The sequence below is a fragment of the Cynocephalus volans genome, chromosome 1, assembly GCF_027409185.1.
Source record: "Cynocephalus volans isolate mCynVol1 chromosome 1, mCynVol1.pri, whole genome shotgun sequence".
NCBI lineage: Eukaryota > Metazoa > Chordata > Mammalia > Dermoptera > Cynocephalidae > Cynocephalus > Cynocephalus volans.
The window spans coordinates 87125541-87142408 of NC_084460.1; positions in this window are offsets into that span (position 1 = coordinate 87125541).

The window sequence follows — 16868 nt, forward strand, 5'->3', positions numbered from 1 at the left end:
GAGAGAACTTCTCATACCCTCTCCTTTTAAAGCCCTCAGAACTGTGCCCACAACCACTGTTATACCATCAACCTAATCACCTCTTCAAGGTCCTGCATTTCAATTATCATAATAGGATTTCCCATCTCAACAGTTACAGCAGGGATTAAGCTTCAATGGCTTTGCGGTGGACATTCAATTCACGCAAACGTGCAGATGCATTTAAGGGATAATTAACAGGAAATTATTTACCTAAGTTAAATTTCTTGGATAAGTGTGATTTCAAATTCTTGGGAGCTAGATTTTGATAAATGGGATTAATTAATTTCTTAGTAAGGGATGTTTGTCCCTAAGAAACACTAACTACTGAATATAAAGTGTGGACTTTAGAGGTAAACCTTCACTGTGAGGCTTCATTACCACATTCCAAATCATTCAGACATGATTTATACGAGGGCTTCAAGTCATAGAAATCTTTGGAAACTGCATTTCAAATGGTAGTTGAAAACAAAGCTTAAGATTTCCCCCTTAGGAAAACTACTTAGCCGGGAGGAGGTGTAATAAAGGGGTAAGTACACCAAGTCTGGGATCACGGGACCTGGTCCTGCTATTAAATGCCTTTCTTTTTCTTACCAGTAAAAATAATTGAATTGGATTATATGATTTTCAAGGTTCCCTTGAGCTCTAAGTTTTATGACTATGCAACAAATAGGGTAGAAATAGTAAAAATAATTGATACTTTTTTAAGCTGTAAGTTGAAAAGGAAACTAAAAAAAGAGTTGTAAATTTTAAAATTTTGATTTGTACCATGGATGCATCTTATTAGAATTTTTTGGTGTTTGCACCACTGGTGTTGATTACATGAAAACAATTATTTTGAGTTTAATTAATTCCATGGCAAGAGAAATCAAGAACTACTCCAGGTAGATAAATGGAAAGGGACCAAAAAAAAAAAAAAAAAAAAAAAAAAAAAGGGCCAAAGATACAAATGAATTCTCAATTTTAAGAGATATTTTTTGATGAATCAATTTCATAAATAAAGTTGCTACTCTTGACTTAGTTTGCACATGAGGAAGCTAAGGGTAGACAGAATTTGCCTCATTGTCTAGAATAAAAAGTAGTCAAATTAGAATTTGTTTTTTAATATGCCTGTCTAGGAGTCTGGTCATGATTTGTTTTGGGTGGAATTTTGTGACTTGAATAAGGAGTTGATGGATATTGTACTTGGTGTGATTATAAACTGAACGATTGCTTCTTACAGGGAATACAGAAACTGTTTAGAGTATTTGTCTTGACGTGTACAACTTGTTCATATCTCTGCAAAAGAAAAGGCCTTATTCTTCCTGCAATACTTAATACTCTGAACTAACCTCTAATATTGTCTTCCTTTCTCCCTCTTTTATTAGATTGCTCCAGCTGTGGGATCTCTAATCTTGGCACTTCTATGGGAAGTGTGTTCATGGGAACACAACTTCTACCTTAGGAATCATTTGCTAGCCTTCTTACAAATTGTGCAACTGAACCCAAATATGCTTGGAGCCTTTTAATATGTAAAGCACTTGAAATGGAATGACACAGGGTGAGAGTTCTCACCCTGTACCCTTATTCCAAGTGAAGTCTTCATAAGACGATTAGGAAATTCTGAGCCTTTCTTTGATTTTGTTTTTAAACTCTTCAAATGCAGTCTCTTTTCTAGGTTCTGTGGGTGTAGCAGATGCTTAATAAATAATGATGAAGGCTTTACATCTCATTTTACAAATGAGAAGTCAGAAGACTTTTGGCCAATGTGGATTGACAAGTCATCCAGTGAGCGACCCTTTGTGCTCAGGATTCACACAGAGTATATCCGACTCAACCTGAGGTGTAACATCAGGTGAGTAGATAAAACAAAGTATATCTACCCGGCAGGATGGGAGAAATAGGACTTTCCAAAAACAGTAACAGTGTTAATAAATGAAGAGGTTTTAGTTGTTAGCATCAAATAATAGAAATATATGCAATCTTATGATATAACTATAGAATGTACATAATAAGTATGTCTGTAATTATTTGTTTTGTAAAATAAAGTGGGAGATGAGTATTGTGATGTTATTTAAGGATAATTTTGTCATGCAAGAAGTTGAAGCAGGGCAAATAACCTGCAGTCCATTTTGCATGAGTACAAAATCAAATTAAAAAAATCTGAACTCTCTATATTTAAGGCACTCTGCTCTATACCATAATAGAAGAGCCAAGGGGCAGAAAGATGTGCATAATCTTCAAGGAGCTTAGAATATATGGGGTCAGTATGGGGATGAATTGGGAGGGATGAATTGGGGGGGGAAGGATAAGCATAAAATAAACATATGTCTTTATTTCAAATTTGATTAAGGTAATTACCACCAGGATAATGGACTGCAATGGGCATTCTAAGGAGGAAGAGATTATAGGTAGGAGAGGGGATTAGAAAAACTTTGCAAAGGATTTACAAGATGAATACATTTTTAACATACCAAAATAGAAGTAGAGATGGCAGCATTTTAGATAAAGGAATTAGCTCTCTTTCACTCATTCAAAAAGGAACTGTTAAGCATCTACCCTGTCTGAAATAAAAAATGGCTAAAATAAGTAAACATTCTTCCTGACTTCTAGAAAGGTCCAATCTGGACAGACTATATTGTCTTTCATGTTCCAGGAGAGGTCCAAACCTGTGTTACTGGAGATCTATGCTGTTATGGTGGTGCCACTTAATAATCCCAGTGAGGAAAGATCCTTCCAGTTCTCACCTACAACGTCTTCATAAGATGATTAGGAAATTCTGAGCCTTTCTTTTCAATCTATGTCCCGACTCACTAGTTCTCCTCAGAACCAGTGACATTGCACCATGATGGAGGTGTGTAATGGGAAGGAGGCACTTTAAACGTAGACCTTTTACACAAGTGTGAGACATGTGAATGTTCTTTCTCTTCTGACTTCTCTCTTCTCAATTGTTTCTTTTTTCCTTAGAGACCCTGTTTTCAGACCCAGGGGTCTGGTACTCTGCCATATCTCAGGAAGTTTTACCTCTTCTCACTGAAGGAGAAGGTTTTATAACTTTTTAAACATTTGAGTAGCTTGCAAAGGCGAGACGCTAGTACTCCCTTCATGATTAGGATTTGATGGCTCCAAAGGCGGGACGAGGGGTGTTGGGCTTCAGTGTTGCGGGTGAAGGTGATAGTGTCACGTTTCATTGCAAACACTTTTCCTCCCAGCTAGCTAAGAAGATAGCATTCCTTTTCAATCTGAGCATCCTTTTTTTTTTTTTTTTTAAGAAAAACTATTCTACTCTAATATGTGGAAAGGATATTTCCACTGTTGGCATGAGTTTAGCTCTGCCCTTGGTGAAATAACCCTGTAAATATTGTGATGGGAGCATTGGACTCCTGGGTCTTTTTTAGGTTACAAGTCACCATTCTAGCTCTAATTGCTCTCTCTTAGCCATTTTGGATAGGTGACACCAGCTCTATTTAGTGCTTTCTGATTCCCAATCTCCCCTGATAGAAGGGTATTTATTTGTGTGTATATATGCATGTGTGTATGGTGAGATCAGCTTCTTTCTGAAAAGCTTAATAAGGGCAAATGTTAAAAGAAAGCTGGCATGTCTTGGACTAGAAATGAGACTGATTATTAAAATACCAAAGTGAATTTTCCATAAAATAGGCATCTCTTAAGAGATTGCACAACATAAATTGTACAGTGTATGCACAGATTGCCCAACATGGTATCAGGGTAAGACCCAAGGGATTAGTTAGCCCTCACTTTTGAAACAAGGTTTAGCTGTTACTCAGGTTACAAATGTGTTTAATGCGAAGGATTGTGGAGAGGAATTTTACTAAAAAGAAATTTTAAATGGTGTACCCTAAATATAGTTCCACACCATTTCACTCCCCGGGGAAGATGACATTTGTTTTAGGGAGGTAAATTTGAATAAATTTGCATCTTTGGGCTGTTAATCAGTATGCAGAGTTTCAGCCAAAAAAAGCCAATTTCTCTCTTATAATTTTAACTCTCTTGGACAGTGTTGGGGTTTATACTTCAATTGCTCAAGTAGCTTCTTCTCCTCCTTTTACCCAATGGTGAATAAATATTCTTTATTAGAGGCACAGCCCTGCTACATATTTCTATCAGAGGACTCTGTAGCCAACGGTGCTGGCTTCTGGCCTCAGGAGTGGATTATGAGATCTGACATGACCCCAGTGAATCTCCTGGCTCCAGGCCTATCCACAGAGGTGCCTCCACTCTGCCCTGTTTCTATTACTTGGTTAAGGGCTTCCCTCATTCTACTATTGCCTTTTTGTCTCCAGGATTCCCAAGACCACCTGCACATTTGGTGATTTGCTAGAAGGATTCACAGATTTCTGCAATCATACTTACAGTAAAGATTTATTACAGCAGCACAGTGAGGATATACAGCCAGATCAGTAAGGGGGAAAAATCCCACATTTCTCAGGCAGAGTCTGGAGGAGTCTATGTGCAGCCTTCCTGTGCTCTTTCCCTGCTGTGAGGAGTCACAGCACTCCCCCTCTAGTAGTAAAAACGCATCCACGTGTGTGCAATGTGTCTGCCTAGGGAAGACTGTTTGTGACTCAGGGCTAAGGATTTTCAGTGCAGGTTGATCATAGAGGCACCCATGCCCACCAAAATTTCAGATTCCAAGACAGAAAGCAGGTCTTCTCTGTAAGAAACATTCATACAAGCAGTCTTTGCAAGCTGGCACAGCAGTCAAATCTTACCACTTCATGAATGTCTCAAGAACCAAGTTCCAAAAGGCCAACCTCGTGAGTAGGACCATCTAAAGATAGACCCTCAGGGCAGCTGTATTAGTTCTTTCTTGCAAACTTTCCCACTTCAGTTATGGTTGCTTTGGAACAAATGATATAGATTTGAGTCCTGAAGACATATTTGATGTTTGCCCATTAATTTTCCTGATCCTCAGTTTCTTCATCGAGGAATGAATATGAAATCCAGATACTTGTGATTTGGCTCAAAGCAATTTGGCATAAAGTAGTTTTGCTGGCATGACAATTTTATCTAACATGAATAGCTTTCCAAAAATTAGTTGGGGAGGTTTATGCCACAGTGCTTTATAAAGTATAAGTTGAAATGCTCTACGAAATATTTATTATTCCTAATTTTTGGCTCTCAGCAAGGTAGACCACATCCTCCTCCAGGCAGTTCCCGACTCTTGTATGTGCTCTGGCTACTGGGACACTCTGGGTGGGGCAGAGATGCTGCTCCAAGAATGTTGCAGTGTGATCTTGGTGGGGACATTAATGCCATTTGTACCTCACCTGTCTCACTTTAGAGATGGTACAAGGAAATATCTGATCTTACTTATATACCAGAGAAGTTAGAAGCACATAATCTAAATCCAGATAACCAAGGCTTGACTCCCAAATTTTCCACTTAGTTGCTTTGATATCTTAGGTAAATGACTTAACCTCTCTGAGCCTCATTTTTCTCATCTATGAGATGAGATAAAAGCACTGATATCATTAGGTTGTCGTTAGGATTAAATGAACTAACATATAAAGTAGTTGTAACAGTATCTGACGCTTGGGAAATACCATATAAATGTTTTCCATTACTATTATTTATTGCTGTGTTCAAAACATTATGTTATGTAATGGGGAAAAAAAGACTTTTGAATCAGATAGATTTAGATTCTAACACTGGCTCAGTCATTTATTATCTGTATAACATTGGGAAAGTTTCTCAACCTCTCTAAACCTTTTCCTTAAATAAGAAATGGAAATAATATTTAGCTGGTGCACACATTCGTGTTTAGGATTAAAAATACTATAAATAAAGCAGCTAGAACATATACTCATAAATACTTACTAAATTATTATTATTGTTCATTGATGCATTCTGCAACTATCTACAGAGTGTCTATTGTGTGCCAGGCATTATTCTGGACTTCGGAGAGATAATGTTGAATAAGACAAGTAATTGCTGCTTAGTGCTTACATTAGGGTGAGGAAAGACACATGAAAAACAAATGAAACAGTGCGTAACTCATATAATATCAGGTAGTGATGAGTGCAATGGAGGTAAAAGGCCCAGGTAGAATGGTGCAGCCAGGGAGAGGGATGGAGAGATAGGGGAGTCTGAGGTGGGGGTTTTGGATAGGGCGAGGAGGAAAGGGCATTCTGAGGAGGTGTGATCTGTGTAGAGACTGGAATAAGGAGAATTAGAGAGCGGAGCAAAGACCTGGGAGGAAAGGGTTCTGGGCAGAGGGAATGGCAAGGGTAAGGGCCCTGAGATGGAGAGGAGCTTGACATATTTGCAGAACAGTAAAAAGCTCAGGGTAGCAGGAGAGTGGTGAGCAAGGGGAGAAGGATAGGGATCAGAGAGATAGGCAGGGGACAGGTTGGATCAGGACCTTGTTACTCAGGCAGAAAGGCTGGCTTTTCTTTTAAGAGGAAGGAGGAGCCACTGTAGAGTAAGCAGTAAATATATAATCTGGTCTGTACTTAAAGACTCAATCCAGTAGCTGGGTAAGGTGGAAACCAGGGAGAGCAGGAAGGAGTCTCTTTCAGAAAATGTGTCCGAAGGTGATGGTGGCCAGGACTGGGTGGTGGGGATGGAGAGGCTGAGACTGTATGATTGCACATGCCATTATTACTGGTATTAATTATTTTAGCTTGTAATTATTACTAAGATTGTTAAGAATGAAATAACTTTCATTTCACTTAGGGAAACACAAATGCAAGTTAACTTTTGCCAAAGTATTTTTAAAGAATCTCTTTAAAGAGGTTCTTTGGTATTACTGAAGGAAAAATATCATAAGTGAGAAATTTATGAAGTGGCCTTATTTTATTCTGCTCACAGCCATATGGAAGTGAGGCTTATTACTTTTGTGATTTCTCATATTTCCTCATTATAAAACCCCCAAACAACTCAGAAGAAGAAGGAGCATAAATGTCTTGGGTGTCATGTGTGCAGTGATGGTTCTGAAAATGTCTCATCAACTTGTCTTGGCCGGTTATAGAGTTTTCCCTGGGGATGTCTGCTGCCTGGCCCCTCTAATGGGCCATTGAATTTCCCCAGAGTAGGTGTGAAAGCTCAGTTGTCAGAGTGGTTATGGTATTTTATGCAGGTAGTTCCTTACCCTCCTGGTTTGGATGTTTTTCTTTTGTCAGCATTTGATTGGATTCTTTCATCTGTGATTCAGTGTCTATATTAAACTCCATTTGCTTTTCTGCTCCTCCTCAAGACTTTATTATGTTGGAAAAAAGCCTATATCCTTTAGTACTTATTTTCTGGTCTTTTGGGGAGGCAGGCAGTCTCTAGCAATGCCACATGACAAAGAATGCTTAGAGTTGATTAACAGGTGCTGGATCACTGCAGAAAGACTTGGTCAGGAAAATGGTTCGTGCTTGCCATGTAAGAATAAAGTCCAAGGAAACCGTTAAACATCCAGACAGGTCACTTGGGTAATAACAGAAAATCACTCTTCGATGTCATATATTTACCCGAAGGCAGGAAACTATGGAAGTACACATGTGCGTACTTCAGAAAAGTCTTAGAGTGTGGCAGACTGAAATCATTTTCTTTCGTGAGGCAACAGACTCTCTTATAGTCAGAAGGGAGAAAAAGCAGAGCATTTTTCCTTTCTTCTGAAGAGGACTGCTGGAAGTTGAAGCTTTGGTTTTGCCAAGTCTTTGTGATACATTTGGCATGTCACTTCTCTTCTACAGATCTCATTTGTAAAATAAAGTGTCGGATCAAAAGATTTTAAAGTCCTTTCCATCATAAATAGCCCTTGAGATGGGTTGATGGTTTTTCTGTTACTATTTATGTGAATATCTCTAGCTACTCCTGAACTTGGCTATTTTTTTAAATAACTCATTCAAAGGGTAATTTTTTGATCTTCGTTTATCTTAAAATTTGTTAGAGAAATTTAAATATTTTCTGAGAAGAATCTTATTTTAATGAGCACCTAAAATGTCTGGTTTGATATAACAAGACCATTTCCACATCTCCACAGGTCGCCCAGAGTAACAATGCTTTATTAAACTTTATTCAAATTTTTCATAATAGTCTTTTAAATGAATATTTTCACCAGGTTGTGTTCTTATAAAGGTCAACTAATGCCAGACTTTTGGAAACATTTGTTAAAAACAGCAACAGTGACATCCGATAGAGCCTGTTTATTGTTTACTATCAGTATTTTATAAACATTTTATTTCATGCTCCTTTTAAAAAAACATTTATTTGCACATATTTGTGTGGTACAATGTGTTGTTTCAATACATGCATATACTGCACAAGGATTCACTTAAGGTACATAGCATAGTTTTGTACCCATCACTCCACCTGTAAATAAGTATTGTTAATTTCTTTTCCAAAGGAAGCAACTGAAGCAGAAAGTTGAGGCATTTTGCCTAAAATGTTGTTTTTGCTAACTCACTCAAGTTCAACCCAATGCAAACTCATCATGCACAATGCCAAACACATTGTTAGGTGATGAAGGGCAGAAAAGGAGAATAAGATGGTCTCAGGACATAAGGGACTTCCAGCATGGAAGAAGTTACTGAGTTTATAGAATTGGTTCTCCTGCTTCTGCCCTGGATGTCATAACACCTGTTGTATTACGTATATTTGTGTGTGTGTGTGTGTGTGTGTATAATGTAATTCATCTCAGTCCAATAGATTGTAAGCTTGATGAAGCAGAAAATATGCTTTAAAAATTTTTTTACTTCTTTCTATCTAAAACCTTGAATAATGTCGGCTATATAGTAGGCACTCAAAATATATTCAGTGCATGAATGACCAAATGAATTGTCTATAGTATGTGCATACTGAAATCGATACTACAGATTTGTAAGGGAGATACTGTGTGACAGTGCAAAGTGAGATTAATTTTGAACATCTTAAAGAAGACTTCACAAAGGAGGAGACATTTGATGGATTTTAAAGGATGGGCAGGGTTTCTTTTAGTGGATCTTATGTAAGCAGTGTTCTTCCAGGAAGAGTGGATGAGGCAAGAAAGAGGCAGGCACAGGAGGTGCAGGACACAGTGAGAGTAACTAGCAGCAGTCGGCACTGACTGAGCACTCTTTCTGGACTAGCTGCTGTTCTAAGCTTGTGTTGAATTCATGCTCTCATTTGATCTTCATGACCACATGGAGAAGTCAGTGCTTCCTCATCCCCTTGTTGGGGAATGGTAAGCCTGTGTGGGGTGGGAAGTAAGTAAAAATAAAAATGTCAGTGTAGGAGACTATTTCACTAATTCAGGAAAGGTGAAGAAGATACAGAGAAGATACAGCTTCTCTAATGAAGATAGAAGTGGTGTTTGAAAGACATAGTGGTCTTAGAATTAACAGAAGGATACGAGGTTGTTGGAGCAGAAAGCTGTTATCCCCAAATATGGGGCTTTGACTGGTTGATATAAAGCAGCAGTTTCAAGGTGTCTCTGGCCCCCTCTCCCAATCTCTCAATTCTCGTCACTCTCCAAAGCACAGAATGAAGCTGCTCCCTTGTCTGCCTAAAGTCTGGACCCGCCAAAAAAGACAATTACCTCTGGTCCTCTCCCTGAGTTTTCATTGACTCAACTCATATCCCAGGAAGAAAGACTGGAGTCTGTCAACACACCTGGACTAACTTTTGTCACAGACCATTGTCTTCTATTTTGGTCCCATTAAGTATTTTAAAGAAAATTATTTACCAGTTATTGTCTGCTCTTAGGGCCAAATAGACCTTGTTTAAGGCCAGTGTATGTTCTCCAGCCCACTGTCCCCCTAAAAATCATTAACTCCTACATCCCCATCACCCCTTTCCCTATGAAGAGGGTATAGAAACATCTGTATGCCACTGGGAAATTGGGAAATTACTCTCTTGTGTTCCCCCATGCATTTCCCTCCCCAGCATGTTAAATAATAAAATTTGTTATGCTTATAACTTTTCTCCATATTATTCTCTGTTTATTAGTTGATTTTTTAGAGGACCTTCTGGGGATTAAAGAGGAAGTTTTCCCTTGGCCTCTACAAAATCAACCATGATACTAAAGTTTTAACAGCAAGTGATCCCTGGAAGCTATCCAAATTGGAAATACCTGAGAATAATCAGGATTTTAAACCAATTTAACTTAATTCTCATATATTCTGATGTGCCTTTCAGAGCATGGAGGTGGTGCTAGAATCACAAGCTCCTGAAGTTGTACAGGATTGTAAAGGTTATGTCACCATGTAATGATTTCGTTTTACATATGAGGAAACTGAAGCCCAGAAAGGTAATGTGCTCATCCACAATCACATATTTAGTCAGTGGCAGGGGCAGTAATTTGAAAATATAGGTTTGGAACTTAAGGTCCAGGAATATGAATGTAGATATGCAGTTGTAGGGAAAACATAGGAAAACAGTCAGGGCTCCCTCGGATGTTCAGAATCTTGCCGAGCATTTGATGTAAATATGTAACTGTGCACATGCACCCAGGTGTTCCTTGGGTATTGTCTGTGGATGCGTGTGGGCACCCAGGTGTTCCTGGATTGTCTGATCGCACCCAGTTGTCCTGGGTTATTGGACTTAAGTATAAAGGACAAGTGGCTCTGATCCACGGTGCCCCCCCACCCCCACGATGTCTCCACGGGGGCCAGAGGGAGGCTGCTACTGCTGCTGGAGGCTGTTGCTGCAAGCTATTGCTCCCAGGGCCCCCAGGACCCTCCAGGAGGCCACTGCCACTGTTTGCTGCTGGAGGCTGCTACTGAGGAAGCTGAGAACTGAGCTCGTGTTGTCTGTCAATGGATCCTAGGATCTTTCCCAATTACCTAGCTTGTGGACCTGCATGTGAGGGGTCTGGTGACCCAGCCTGGCATGGGAGGGGTCTGTGACCCAGTATGTACAATGGGTTTGAAGGGTCTGTGGGCCCTAGTCTTAACCTGAAAATACAATTGGCTACTTCAGTAGGATTCCAACAATTGCCCCAGCAATGCAGCAGTGTAAATGAGTCTTGAACTCTGACAAGTGTTACAGAGATTGGCTTTGCTATTTTTCAGATATTACAGAACACGGAACAATATTTATTTAAAAAAACTTCCTGAAGTGGTAGGGAGAAGAGATGGAGCTGAGAAAGAGTTTGCCTCATATATTTTAGCAAAAGTTAAAAAGGAAAACTAACAATCCAAACTCCACAACAGCATTTCTTTCTGCATACTAACAGTTGTAATTCTCTACTAAAGTGAAATTCTAATGTGATGAAGCAACTTTGATGTTTTGTATGGTTCATCAAAGTATAATTCTACTACTTCTCTGATGCTCAAAGAAAGTTAGGTTTTGTGGAAACAAAATCCTTACGGGTATTTCTTAGAGGTACTCTGTTTTACATAAGACATTTAACAAGTTGAATAAAATCTTAAACACAATACAATTTCAGTTCAACCCAGTTGTTTAACATGCTTCTGTTAGAACTCTATTTGATCCAATGCTCTATGTTGGAAACAAAGAAATATTCTCTTTAACTCCCCTTGTCTTCATTCAGCAGAGAAGGCACTCTACTCCCCTGCTTTTGAGCATCGATGGTAGGTCCAAGAAACATGACTGTGGGAGGTGGCTAGAATTTTGCTGTTTGGCCATCAGGACTGCTCCAAAATTTCCAGCAAATTCCTTGTGGGTATACACACTTTTTTTTTCTTTTTCTTTTGGCTTTGAGAATCCCATTCACTATAATTGTCAGAGCAGGTACAATGCTTGGAAAGCTGACTGGATGAAAGATTGGGATGTCTGTGTCCTTGAGAGCATTTCTCCAAGGTTGGTAGTATTGTGTCTCCAGTTTATAGACTAAAAATTTCTAAAACTGGAGATGTGAAACTGTATGATGGACTAGTAAAAGTTTTCTTGGTTAATAATTATATATGTTACAATACATGTTTTCACAGTGAAAATAAAATTGCATGGTAAGCCTAGAGACAAAAAGGCTAGTTACAAAAGAATTCTAGTGAAAATTTAAGTAGTCATTTTAATTTCTACTTTGATTGCAACTTAAAAAAAATCTTAGATGAATTCTGAAGAAATTTTAAAGTTATAAATTGGTAATATTTCTGAAAAATAGGATTGTTAATCCTGACATAATTATACAAGTACTCCCAGGTTTTTTATTTTTTTAAATTTATTTTTATTTTTATTTTTTAATTAATTAATTTATTAATATATATATTTTTTACATTCTAAGTTGTTGTGGAGTAGTTAGGGGGGAGGGAGAGGGAAAGAGGGAGGGAAATAGGATGGGAGGAGGAAAAAGGAGGGAGACGTGGTATAGGCCCATGGCACCTCCCTCATTCTGGCAGGGGAGACCAGGGGGCTTCCACCAGCAGCTCTGTCATTGCTGGGCTGGATGCAGATGTCAGCAGGGTGTGGCTGAACCCCTCAGCTCCCCATTGCCCCAGCTCAGGAGCCCAGGTGTTTCTGGTGGCAGGGTGGGTGGTTGTTGCTTTCTTGGTGCGGTCATTGGGGGGTCGTGGCTGGGGCCTCCAGCCCTCTGCCCTCCCCGGCTTGGGGGCCCCGGGGGCTTCTGGTCCTTCTAAGTTTTATAGGTGTTCTTTGGTGGTGTTAGACCTTTACTGGTTAATATAAGACTTTGTCTCTGATCTGTGGGTATTTTGTTTTTTCTTTCAGTTTTGTGTGGGATTATTCGCTGTTCCCACCACTTAAACTCTGCAGTGGAACTAATTTGTTGTCTTTGGTTATTTCTAAGATAGGGGAACTTCCTGTGGGAACCAGCACTTGGACCCTGTGGTTGAGCTAAATTGCTGCTTTGCTGACGATTCTCTGGGGAAGGCTTGTTGTGAAGCTCAGGTTTTAATTGTTGACCTTGTAAGCACTTCTCGGTCTAATGAGGTCTTGTACAATTGGGTTGTGTGGAAACTCTGGTCTGGGCCTGAGTTATTTCAGCAAACTATACCCCCTACAGTTCTATATTCATGACTAGTCTACACTGAGTGGGCCTGTGCCAGTTGGGGGGCAGATCAACTGTCCATGCTGTGCCCCAGTGCTCGCTCCCCCAGTGGCCCATCTCCCCCACTGCCTGCACTCCAAACACTTCCCATGGGGCAAGCTGTGCACCGGTCCCTTGTGATGACTTACTGGCACTTGAGTGGCTCTTTTTTTCAGTCGCCTGTTGCTCCTTGCTCCTATTTAGGGCCATGGGAACCCCGTTAGTGGTCTTGCTGGCCTGGGGGCCACCAAGGCCCTCTTCTCCCCTGCCGCCTTCAAGCCACTTCATACAAACGGCATAGCTGTGGCTTTTGCCAGCTCTTGCTCTGTGTGCTCACCAGCTTAAAGTGGCTGGGATTCAAAATGGTGGGAGCGATCCTTTCTTTCTCTCATCATGACTTCTCCTGCCTCCATGAGCTCCATAGGTCTCTCCTCCTCTCCCAGAAGATTTTTTAAAGGGAATGATATTGGTTAGAGCGTTGTGTTGGTAACACTATGGTCAAGGGTTTAGATTTCCAGACTCTCCACCTGCCAAAAAAAATAAATAAATAAATAGAGAATGATAGACAAATGTCTGGAATGATTTACATGCACCCTTACTTAAGGATTACTTAAAGATGCAACCATTCTCTAGAACTATTGCCTTTTTTTAATCCAAAAATTAAGTAGTAGTCCCATAAAATAATTTTATAAGTAGTTTTATGATGTTTTTACTGGAATTCTGGAATTGAAATCTTTCTGGATTTTCTCATACATGAAAAAATAAATGAAAAAATTGTATAAAACCATGCTATAAAACTTTGGTAAGATATACACCAGGGAACTGTAGCAGACTTTTACCCAGACTTTTAGTATGATAGATAACCCAGATAACTCTAACAATTATGCATTTGAAAAGAGTTTTATGATTTATAAAACAATCTTTACTTATATGCTTTTATTTGAGATATGTAGTAATGCTACAATTTTGTCCAGGAAGATGATGACTGTATCAGTTACCTATCCACGTAATATTGCTGCATAACAAATAGCCACAACATTTCGATAGCAGGTAACAATAACCATTTCTTGCTCATCTATCTGGGGCCAGCACCCCGACAGTTCTGCTGGTTGTAGCTGGGCTCCCTCACATGACTGGGTTTTGGCTGGCTGTTGGCTGAGCTAGGATGGACCGGACTTGAGCAAATTGAACAATTGGGCTCTGCTGCACGTGTTTCTCATCCTTCAGCTGGTGAGTCTGGAAGTGTTCTCAGTGATGACAGGGGTGGTAAAGAGCAAAGGGAAGTAAAGCATGCAAGGCCTCTAGAGTCCTGGGCTCAGAATTGGCACATTATTACACTTGTATCATTCTGTTGGCCACATTAAGCCCGATAGCCAAGCATAGAGGCACAGTGGGAAGCCACCACCATGACAAAAGGCATGGGTGCAGGGAGGGATAAAGAATTTGGGCCAGTTTTGCAGCCTACCACAGTAATCATAACACCCTGACTTCTCTTTTAGAAATGAGGCTCAGAAAGGGTAAGTGACTTGCTAATAGAATGAGGTTGAAAAGGATCCAAAACTTTAAAATCTTACTTTATTTTTTTCTTTTTTTCCAGTTGTAAAGGATCCAGGCATCTAATGGACAAATTCCAAGGATCCAGGTATCTAATGGACAAATCTGTCTAGTGCTTGCTCTACATAACAAATACTGATTTAGTAATTTTTCCATGTAACACCTGAGGTCATTTCTGGTATAGGATGTGTGAGAATTCCTGCTTAAAGCATTTTTACCTTCCATATATATTACTTTCACAAAAAGTAAAATGAGTGAAATTTTTATTTGTAAAGGATTGGAAAATGAGTGAAAATATATATAAACAGAGCAGTTTCAGTAATTTAGCCTTCATGAACCTAGAAGACTTTTGTAGTGTTGTATGGATGACAGCCTCAGTTACAACATTTAGCTTAAGTTCCTAGTCTAATCTATTCTTTTTCTGACTATTTGAGATGAACTTGAAAAAATATTTTGTTACTTCCCAAATTGCATTTATTTATTGTTATTTTTCTTTTCTATGGTTTGTAATGTACTCCTTTCTTTAAAGATTCTATTACAGTGATTGAATGCTTGCATATCCAGACTGAAATGCTATTAGGGCAAAGAGGAGGAAGTTTGTTGCCAATCTGAGATTTAAAAAAATAAATAAAAAAGGAAATCTTGAGATGTAGAGGGTCCTGATTCTGGTGAGACCCATATTTATCTGAATGAAGAGAGTTTTCTTTAATCTCCTCTTGTGTTTGAACACACAATTTAACATTTTTTGGCAGTGCCTGTGGGTATACCAATGAAGTGGAACTAGACAAAAATTTGAAGCAAGTATGCCTAATAGAATGATTACTTTTCTCTCCTAAACCTTGAGTTTAGGCATAATAACTTCTATAAATTTTAATAACTGGCATCAAAGAGTTAATGAGGTCATTTCCGTAATTATTCATCTTCCTAAAGTGAAAAGAAGCAGGAAGCCACTTCAGTTGTCAAAATTAACTGGGGCATCAATCAAAAGCTCATAGATTTTGAGATAATTCTGTATTTAAACTTAATTTAGTTTCCACAGGGGCACTCTAACCTGCCTAGGAGGCTTAATTAGGCTAACTGCCTGAAAAACAGCATAAAACATATGGGTAGGTTCCCATTCAAAACTGGTTTTATGAGCATTCTCATAGCTCTTACAGAAAATGAATGAACTTTCAAATATCTTCAATTAAGCCTTCTGTTTAGTAATTCCATAAGGGGAATAAAAGCGGCTTGGAAAAAATTGATCTTTTTAAAGTGGTCTTTATATTACACTTTGCTGTTTTTATATCACGCTATGAACTATATCATGAACTCTGAGAGCCCAGGAGAGACAGAGCACATACAAAGAGTGTATTTAAAGCTTAGAATCAAAACTGAAACTTTAAATACCCCAAGGGAATGCCACTTTGTCCTTGTACCTCCTGAAAAATTCAATGAATCAAATATTTATTAATCATTTCTTACATAAAGTTCCAGCAAATACGGAGATAAATAAGATACAATTTTTATCCTCAAGAATCTTAATGAGAGTGATAGATACATACACAGTCACTTATAATAAATTTTAGACTATGGTGAGCACTAAGATATAAATAAACATAATTGAGAGCATAAGGGAAGGAGTGACTAATTCATCAGTGCCTGATGAGATCACAGAGGGCTTTGCTGAAAAGTCTCCTCTGCAGTTGGTTTTGTGGACACTGCAGAAAAACAAATTGGACCCCAACTAAAATTTGGATCAGATGTCAAGACTGATGATGCCACAAACATGCAGAGGGTGTGAAAGGGCTTATTACTTACATAATGAGGCTTTTTGGGAGAGCAGGTAAGCTTCCCAAACTGGTCAGAAGATGGCTTGTGAGAGCAAGGAAAGGAGACTAGCATGGGTTTTACTGTGGGTAGGCAGTGGGGCCACACTGAGTGTCCCTGTGCATGGGCAGGGGCTTGCTTGGTTTGAATCTCCTGCTGGGACAAATGGAAGGGACACCCAGGCTTACTTACCAGCTTTCTTAGATGAAGGTCACAAGGGGGAAGAGGGAAGGGTGAGGCTTCAAAGCTGTCAGTGGTCAAACATCAAAAAGTGAAGCCAGACTCTATTACGTTCAGATTCCTCTGGATTCTATTCCATACTGGCGCCAAAAAAACCACCTCATAATTTTTCCTTATTTGAAACTTAAGAAAAGGTTATAGACAGATTATGGTGGTCAAAAAACTGTTAGTCTCATTAGCTGTCTAGCTGTTGATATCACCAGTCTGTGTTTTTCTAGAGAATCCAGGCTGACCTCCTTCACCTCGCCTCAAATCTGTGCTGTATGGCTGCATCTCCACCACTCTCTGCCCCGTCCTCCACCTCATCTGTTGCTATCACCACTGGACATCACTA